Here is a 10,289-nt window from a genome sequence, read left to right as displayed (position 1 = left end):
ACCACCACCACCACCACTGCCACCAGCACCAGCACCAGCACCACCATCACCACCATCACCACCAACACCAACACCGCCAACACCACCAGCACCACCAACACCACCAGCACCACCACCACAGCCACCGCCACCACCACCACCAGCAGCAGCAGCAGCAGCAGCACCACCACCACCACCACCAGCACCACCACTGCCACCACCACCACTACCATCATACAGATGAGGAGACAGAAGCTTGGAGAGTTTAAATGACTTCTCCAATGTTCACACAAGTTTCTTATGTTGAAGTTTCAACAGCTAAAACAGTTAGGCATGTGCTAAATGCAATGAAAAAAATAGAGAAGCCAAAATTCAAATATGGAGGGGGACAGGAAGACGGGCTGCAGAGACAGGGTCAAGTAGAATGTACAGGTTGGGAGACACTAATAGATGTGGGGGACAGCAGGAGAGAAAGAAGGAGGTGACAGTGGTGAAGCTGGAGGACCCCACAAGTGCCTTTCTGGAGCTTCACATTAGCTGGTGGGAACGCTTGGTTCCTGGCTGTAACCTACACTCATATTTCATCTTCTCCCTGAGTCAGAATCTAGATTTGGCTCCAGACCCCTCCTCTCCTCTATCCCACCCTCTGTCTGACTCCCATGCCGCCCATCCTGGGAAGTCAGCCAGGAAACTAAGAGACGTGGCCAGCTGGCGCCTGAGGAGCAAACTCCACACCACAGATTCTGCCCAACTGGACCCAGGCCCCCCAGACCCCTTCGAAGTGAGAGGCAGCATCTCGCAACTGGACATAGGCAGACAGCCAGACTGAATAGAGTCGGGGCCCACTGCAGTCCAGACCTCAGCATAGGAATCTTCCCTGGCCAATTAGCCTAGACCATCTTTCAGTGGGGACCAGACCAACAAGGTTGAAGGGGGCACTGGGCAGCACCCAGGCTTTGGTATGTTCAGATACTGGTTCTGCCCAGCTCCCTGGGCTGAGCCACACCCCCGAATTAAACTGAAGATAATAATTACTCCTGGGCAGGATTATTGCAGAAAGCCTGACATGCAGTTGGTACTCAACAAATGCTAGCTGTTAATCAGGATTGGAGGCTGGGGCAAGTCACTCACCTCACTATGCCCGCGTCTCCCTACCCACTCTGCCTTGGCTTTCAGCCTCCCTCCTGAAGGCCTCATCTCTTGTTCTTTGTCAAGTAAAAGCCAACAGCTTCTTATAGAAGCAGGGCCTGGAGAGTCGCATGAAGACAGATGCCACAATTTTCAATTAATTTATGACATTGATAATAATGATCACACATATTTACTGGGCTCCTAAAATATACTAAGTCCTTTATGCAACAGAATCTCCAAGTCTCTCCAAATTTCTCCACAGGTGGAAATATTGGCTCCATTTTACAGATAACAAAACAGGCTACCCAATGACTCACAGCCAAGCCTATCCTGTGTTTAGGTTTCCTCCCTCCCTTCCTGCCTGTCTGTCTCTCCTTCTCTCCTCTTCCTCCCTCTGTCTCTCTCTCTGTCACACACACGCGCACACACACACACACACACACACACACACACACACACAGTGCTTCTCCTTCCTCTCTCAAACCCCTGGCCAACTGCTTTTCCCTCCCAGCCCCATAGCCTAGGGCTGGGCAGAGCAAAGCATCCATAGCAGTCAGGCCCTTAACAAACCACAACATGGCATGTGTATTGACCAAGTGAACGTGGAGCCACTGTGAAGTGAGGTTAGGTAATAAGAAATGTACAGCTGACCCCAGAGGTCAGCAAGAAGGATGTCCAAAGACTGGAATTTGCTTCTGCTTTCCAATACTGAGTCTGGGGGCAGAGAGAGCAGGAGATCCCCATCTGGATCAGATGGTCCAGGCTTTTCAATCCCAACTGATGTTCTAGTACCAAAAAGGAAGGAGGGAAGGAGGTAGTCAGCTGAGAGGTCCAAGCTGACTTGGGAGTATCCAAACAGCCCAGCTCATGGGGGCCACCAAGAACAGATGACAGGGCCAGGCTGCTTCCTCCCTTGCCTCTCACCAATCCACTCTTCACCTGCAGCCAACCCAGTTTTTAGGAATGTAAATCAAAATGAGTTCTTCCCAGGACAGGGGGGCCTGCTGGGCCACGAGGAATGCTTCATCTGGGTGGTGGTGACCGGATGTACATTTCTGTGAAGACGAGTCCATTACACTGTATGTAAGTTACACCTCATTACAATTTGTTTAAGGGGTTTCTACTTGCATAAAAATGGGGTAGATGTGCTTTTTCCTATTCCTGAGCAAAGTATGACTAAAAACCCTGGACATTAGATATAAAACAACAAAAGACTGAAAGGTAGGAAGAAGGCAGATGGGCTGGGGACCTTGGTACAACGACACAGATACCTGCCCTGGGTTTTCTTTTGTCACATTGTCCCAGACTGTAGACTGAGGAGCAGGCAACCTGGAAGCACCAAAAGTCACAGACAAAGAAAGTACCAATAAAAGCCTGTTCTCTCTAGCCAAAAAGTCAGGGAAGGGACAGCCTGACAAGACAGAAAACTCCTAGACAATAAGTATCTGGCCAGACACCACAGCAACCGCACCCCCTCCCACCCCAGGAGAGGCCAGGTGGGAGCCCAGATGTCCCCACTCACCCTCACCTGGTGGTGCTACTGGAGGCTAGGCAGGGAATCCTAACTTTTCTCCCAGCCAGTAACAAGCTCTCTTCCCAACCCTGAAGTGCCAAAACCCTGACCCCATCCAGCAGTCACAGGAAGCCCCTCCTGGGGTGCCACTAAGGCAGAATGAGGAACCTGGACTTCTACCTTCACCTGGCATACTGAGGCAGCAACCCCTTCCCCTGCCAGAGGGGTGTCAGAGAAAGACAGCTAAGACACGTTTAAATAGGATCCAGTATCTCATACCATAATTCAAAATTGTCCAGGTTTCCTTTGAAAATCACTCATCATACTAAGAACCTGGAAGATATCACACTGAATGAAAAAAATAAATTAATAAATGCCAACTCCAAGAAGACAGAGTTGTTAGAGCTATCTGACAAAGATTTTAAAGCATCCATAATAAAATGCTTCAACAAGCAATTACAAACACACTTGAAAACATAGAAAGCTTCATCATAAAAATGAAAGCTGTGAAAAAGAACCAGATGGAAAATTTAGAACTGAAAAATACAATAACTGTAACAAAATGCTCAGTGGATGGGCTAAACAGCAGAATAGAGAGGACAGAGGAAAGAATCAGGAAATTGGAAGATAAAACAATATAAATTACCCAATCTGACAACAGAAAGGGAAAAAATGAAAAAAAAAATGAATAGAGAGTCAGGGACCTGTGGAGCTATAACATTTGTTTCACTGGAGTCCTAGAAGGAGAGGAGAAGGAAGGGCAGAAAAAGTACTCAAAGAAATAATGGCTGAAAACTCCTCAAATTTGATGAGACATAAACCTACAGATTAAATAAGATGAGCAAATTCCAAACAGGAGAATCCTAAAGAAATTCAAGGCAAGATACATCATAATTAAGCTTCTGAAAACTAAAAATAAAGTATTTAAAGCATCCAGAGAAAACAACACCTTATCTGAAGGGGAAAACAAGACAAATGACAGAAATTTTCTCTTCAAAAACCATGGAGGCCAAAAGGAAGTGGCACAATATTTTTGAGAAAAATAAAATCTCCAGGCTCACATGGTTTCCCTGGAGAATTCTACCAAACTTTTAAAGAAGAATGAACATGAGTCCTATACAATATCTCCCAGAAAAATGGAAGGAGGAGGAAATGCTTCTCAATTTATTTATAAACTTAGTACCAAAACCAAAGACAGTTCTAAAAAATATATATATCCAGATCAATACGCCTCATGAATAGAAGCAAAAATCCTTAACAAAATATTAGCAAATAGACTCCACCAATACAAAAAAAAGAATCATACACCATGACAAAGTGGAATTGATTTCAAGGATGAAAGATTGGTTAATGGTTAATGTTTGAAAATCAATCAACACAATCCATCATATGAACAGGCTAATGAAAAAAATCACATAATCACATCAGTTGGAGCAGAAAAAGTATTTGACAAAATTCAATACCCATTAGTGATCAAAATTCTTAGAAGAACAGGCATACAGGGAAACTTTCTTTACTTGATAAAGAGCATCTATAAAAAAACCCCTACAGCTAACATTATACATAGTGATGAAAGACTGAATGCTTCCCCTCCTAAGATCGAGAACTAGGCAAGGAAGTCTGCTCTCACTACTCTTAGTCAACATAGTACTGAAGTTCTAATCACTATAATAAGGCAAGAAGAGAAAATAAAAGACATACAGTTAGGAAAGGATGAAATAAACTTGTCCCTATTTGCAGATGATATGATTGTCTATGTAGAAAATCCCAAAAGATCAACAAAACAAAGCAAACAAACAAAAAATACTGAAAACCTCCTAGAAGGGATAAGTGAATTCTGCAAGGTCAAAGAATGCAAGAAATACATACAAAAACCAAATTCTATTTTTATATACTAAAATGAACACATGGACACTGAAATTAAAAGCACAGTACTTTTCCAATACTTGAGTATTTACAATCACACAGAAAAATACTTAATTTTTTTTGTATTTATGTATTTTGCATTTCTTTTAATTATTTGTAATCTAACCAGCCACATCCAGGATTTGTATGCTAAAAACTACACAACTCCAATAAAAGACACCAAAGATCTAAATAAGTGGAGAGACATACCAGGTTCATGGATTGGAAGATTCAAGATAGTAAAGAAGGTGATCAAGTGTCCCCAAATTGATATGCAGATTTAATGAAACTCTTATCAAAGTCCCAGTGAGATATGTTTGTACATATAGACAAGATTATTCTAAGGCAGAGGGACTAGAATAGTAAAAACAATTTTGAAAGAGAATAATAAAATGAGATAAATTAATTTATCCAATTTCAAGACTTACTATAGCTACAGTAATCAAGGCTGTGTAATATTGACAAAGGGGTAGACACATAGATCAATGGAACAGAATAGATAACCCAGAAATAAATATGCCTAACTGACTTTGACAAAGGTATAAAATTAATTCAGTGTAGGAAAGACAGCCTTTTCAACAAACAATGCAGACGCAATTAGATATCTTTAGGCAAAAATAATAATAACTACTAACACCTTATATAAAAATTAATTCAAAATGGATCACTAACCTAAATGTGAAATTATAAAACTTTTAGGGGAAAAAAATAGGAGAAAATCTTTGGGACACAGAACTAGGCAAAAAGTAGTTAGACGTGACACCAAAAGCATAATCTATAAAAGGAAAAATTGATAATTAGACTTAATAAAAATGTAAAATGTTTGTTCTATGAAAGACCAACCCTGTACAGATGATGAAAAGACTAGACATGGGAGAAAATATTTGCAAACCATATATCTGACAAAGGACTACTATCTAGAGTATATACAGATCTCTCAAACGTGGCAGTAAAAAAGCAAACCATCCGATTACAACATGAGCAAAACATGAACAGACATTTCAGAGAAAAGGATATACAGATGGCAAATAAGCACATGAAAAAATGTTCATTATTAGCCAATAGGGAAATTAAAATTAAAATCCCAATGAGATATAATTATATATCTATCAGAACGGTTAAAATAAAAAAAATAATGATGATATAAAATGCTGGCAAGGATGTGGAAAAACTGGGTCACTCACACATTGATGGTAGAAATGTAAAATGATACAACCAATCTGGAAAACATTTGGCAGTTTCTTTAATAACTAAACATGCAACTACTATACACCCCAACAACTGCATTCCTAAGTATTTACCCCAGAGAAATACTGAATTATGTCCACACAAAGACCTGTACACAGGTGTTTATAACAGCTTTATTCCTAAAAGCCCCAAACTGGAAACAACCCAGATGTCCTTCAATAGGTAAATGATTAAACAAGTGGTACATGGACACCATAGAATACCACTTAGCAATAAAAAGGAATGACATATTGATACACACAATGACCTGGATGAATCTCCAGAGGATAATGTCGAACGAAAAAGCCAACCCCAAAAGGTTATATATTGTATGATTCCATTTACATGACATTCTTTTTTTTTTCTTTAAAGGTTTCATTGTGGATTTGGGGGAGGGAAACAGTGTTGGGGAATTGGGGAAGGGGAACAGCCAAGTTGTTGTCCTTCAATCTTGGTTGTGGAGGGCGCAGCTAGCTTAGCTCCAAGTCCAGTCGCCATCCGGCCGCCTGTCGGCAGCTTGCAGCCGCTCAGCTCAAGGTGTCGTGTTCAATCTAAGTTGCAGGTGGGCATAGCCCACCATCCCATGCCGGAGTTGAACCAGCAACCTTGTTGTTAGGAGCATGTGCTCTCATCATCTGAGCCATCCTGCCAACTGTTGGCAGCTCAGTGGCAGCTCAGCTTGGGCGCAGCTCAGGTGCAGTTCACTGACCCATGTGGGAATTGAACCTGCGACCCTGTTGCTCAGAGCTCACACTCTTAACCAACTGAGCCACTCAGCTGCCCCTCTACATGACATTTTTTTTTTAAAGATTTTTATTGGGGGAATTGGGGGATGGGAACAGACAAGTTGCTGTCCTTTTGTTCTCCAGTCTAGTTGTGGAGGACGTCGCTTCACCGGCCCAAGTTGGCACCATCATTGCGCTCTTCCTGGATGAGGCAGATCAGTCGCCAGCTTCTGGATGCTCACGCTGGCTGCTGGCTACACACAGTAGCCCATGGCAACCCACTGCAGCAGGGGCTGTAGCCTACCGCCGACGTCGGCAACTCACGGCAGCCTAGCTCCAGGTTGAGCTGTTGTTCAGTATCTTAGCTGAAGAGGGCAGTGTCACTGGCCCTCATATGTGGGATCCAAACCGGGGCCCTCTGGCATCCCAAGCCAGCTCTTAACCAATGCGCCACTCCGCTGGCCCCACGTGACATTCTTGAAGCGATAAAAGTATGGAAATGGAGAACAACTAGCGGTTGCTGGGGGGCAGGGTTTAAGGAGGTGCTGGGGAGAGGGGAAGTAGATGTAACTGTAAAGGGGCAGCAGGAGGAATCCTTGTGGTGCTGGAGGTGCTCTGTGTTAATTCTCCAATGGATTTATGTTGTCTTTATGATGGTCTGAACTTTTCTCCATGGCCGCCAAAGCCCCACGAGGCCTGCCCACCACCACTCATTTTCTCCCTGCCCTCAGCTCTTCCACCCTCCTCGCTCGCTCTGCTCCAAGCATGGAAGCCTCCTGGCTGCTGCTCAACCACAACAAGAGGCCTCATGAGAGGCCCCCTCAGCCTGGGGTGCTGTTTCTCTCCTCTGTCTGGCCCATCCTTACTTGTCCTTCATGTCTCTGCTTAGATTTCCCTTTCCCCATGTGGCCCTCCCTGACCTTTCAGTCATAGGAGTACCCCATTTTTCTCCCAGCAAGCATCCCCTCAGGGGCCACGCACTGGAGGGTGAACCCTCTGTCACCACTTGTGACAATTCAGGGCCTGCATGTAAGGCTGGCTACACTGTTGGTGGGACACCAGAACAATTTCCCCAACAGAGCCACTGTGTGTTGAGGTGCTCTATTTTTGGTCACCAGACTGTACACTGAATTAGCCGCAGTGGGAAAGCCTGAATTAATATCAGGTGACTCTCCTGAGTCTCCACAGCCACTGTGGAGAGTTTGTGGCAGGCTGTCCCAATGGTACGCGCGCACCCCCTGTGGCCCCACATCCAAGCCTGGGCAGACATCTGAGGGAGTGAGGGCGTACGTCCATAGAAGACAGAGGCACAAATGTTCACAGCGGCCTTATTCATAATAACCCCAAATGGAAACAATCCAAATGCCCACCAACAGGAAAACGAATGCAGAAAGAAATCATGGTGCATTGATGCCATGAAATGCTATCCAGCAACAGTTCTTCAACATGTTGGTCTCATGACCCCTTTACACTCCTGGTAATTAACAAGGGCCACATAGAGCTTTCATTCAAGTGGGTTATAGCCACTGACATTGACCAGGTTAGAAATTAAAAGGAACATTTAAAATTTTTTGTTTTATCAGTTTATTTAAAGCAACAATAACAAATCCATTAAATGTTTACCTAAATAACATATTTTTATAAAAATAACCATATTTCCCAACACAAAAATCAATACTGAGAAGAATGGCATTGGCTTTACACTTTTGCAAATCTCTTTGTTATCTAGCTTAATCAAGAGCTGCGGGGTTCTCTTGCCTGCTTCTTCATTCAGTCTGTTAAGGTGACACATTGTACAGCCTCTGGAAAGCTCCACTGTATTCATGAAAAAATCAAAGCAGACAGAGTAAATCGTGTTTTAGTATTATTGTGAAAATCACTTTCATCTCTCAGACACCCTGAAAGGGTCTGGGAGACCCTCAGGAACCCCTGATGACACTTTGAGAACCATTACACAAAACAATGTTTTGTTTTGTTTTAAAAAAACCAAAACGCTATTGTGTGAAGCAAAAGAAACCAAGAGTATATACTGAATTATTCCATTTATAGGAAGTTCAAAAACAAGAAAAACTAACATTAAGATGAGAGGAGTCAGAATAGTGGCTACCTCAGGTTGGGATTGGGGTGTATAGACTTGGAGGGGCACAAAGGGAACCTTCTGGGGTCAGAAACGTATTTCTTTTTTTGTTGTTGTTGTTAAGATTTTATTGGGGAATTGGGGAAGGGAAATAGCGTTGGAGAATTGGGGAAGGAAAACAGACAAGTTGCTGTCCTTTTGTTCTTCAGTCTAATTGTGGAGGACGTTGCTTCACTGGCCCATGTTGGTATTATCATTGCACTCTTCCTGGGTGAGGCAGTCACTCACCGGCCATTGGAGGGCCGGGCGCTCACGGCAGCTCACAAAAGCGCACATACGCTGCCGGCCAGCCCCACTGCAGCCTACGCCATCGCTGGGGACTCACGGCAGCCCAGCTCCAGGTCAAGCTGTTGTTCACCATCTTAGCTGTAGAGGGCATAATGTCACTGGCCCTCATGTGGGATCCGAACTGGGGCCCCACTGCTCAGAGCTGGTGTCCCAAGCCAACTTCTACCCAACGCGCCACTCATATGGCCCAGAAAACGTTCTATTTCTTGACCAAGGGTGGTGGCGCCACTGTTTACCCATGTAAGAATTCCCCAAGCTGCACACTTGAGTTAATGCACCCTGTCTCCTTTCCCATACCATTGTTATACCTCAACAAAAAAGAAACATCATAACATCAGGGTGAACTTGGCTTCAGCTTCATTAGAAATGCCAGGATGTAGTTGCCCTTTAGTTTGTGAGAATCAGAGGTCACTTGTGGGTGTCCCAACCCCAAGGGCATGACCACTCCCCATAAGAACCACAATCACCCTCATCCAGCCAGGGCAGACCTCAGAGGTCACAGGACACCCAACTGTCAATGCCACCATTGGATCAGGGAAACCCAGTCCCTGGGGAACCCTTTCCCCACTCCTGCCTGGGCCCACTCTCTGCTTGGTCCTGGGCAGGGGTGCCGACCCTGTGCCCCTACCAGGTCTGAAGGGTGGAGGGGGGCATTAAAACTTGTTTGGGTTTTTCTCATCCTGGTGAGTCTCTTCTTTGATTCATGACCAACTCTCTTGGCACGAAAAAGAACCTGTTCTTAGTTCTACCTCAGGCAGGAACTAGACATTTAGTTTTGGTGTAACAAGATCAATACAGCTATGCACAGGCCTTGGACTCCTTCACAGCCCTTCCTTCCCACCGTTTACAGCTACACAAGCCACAGTCCTTCCTACATTGAGAAGACCCTAAAGAATCTGCCCCATCTTCTCTTGAACTTTCCTACTATTCTCCTACTTTTATCTCCTCTGCTTTAACCACCCTGGCTGACTCACTGTCCTACAAACATATTGGCACACTCCTATCTCAGGGCCTTTGCACATACTGCTTCTTTTGCTCAAACTGTTCCTTACTTAGATATCTTCATGGCTCCCTCTCTCATTTCCCTTAGGTCTTTATCCCACAGCTTGGCACACTATGGACCAAATCAGCCCACCACCCATTAATTGTGGGTAACACTTTATTGGAACACAGCCATACTCATGTGCTTATGGACTGCCTAGGCTGCTTTGGGGCCAGTGGCAGTGTATGAGAGTTGCAACAGAGAGTGTATTGGCACCCAAAGCCTAAAATAATGAGTATTTGGCACATACATAAAAAGTTTGCTGACCCCTGCTTTAATCTCATCTTAGTCTCACAGAGCCCTCCTTGAATCAAGCTAGGTGAAATTTCAGTCCCTTTCAAT

This window comes from Hipposideros armiger, unplaced genomic scaffold (assembly GCF_001890085.2).
Source record: "Hipposideros armiger isolate ML-2016 unplaced genomic scaffold, ASM189008v1 scaffold_1349, whole genome shotgun sequence".
NCBI classification, from domain to species: domain Eukaryota; kingdom Metazoa; phylum Chordata; class Mammalia; order Chiroptera; family Hipposideridae; genus Hipposideros; species Hipposideros armiger.
The sequence above is the reverse complement of the archived record's forward strand: the minus strand, read 5'-3'. Positions refer to the sequence as shown.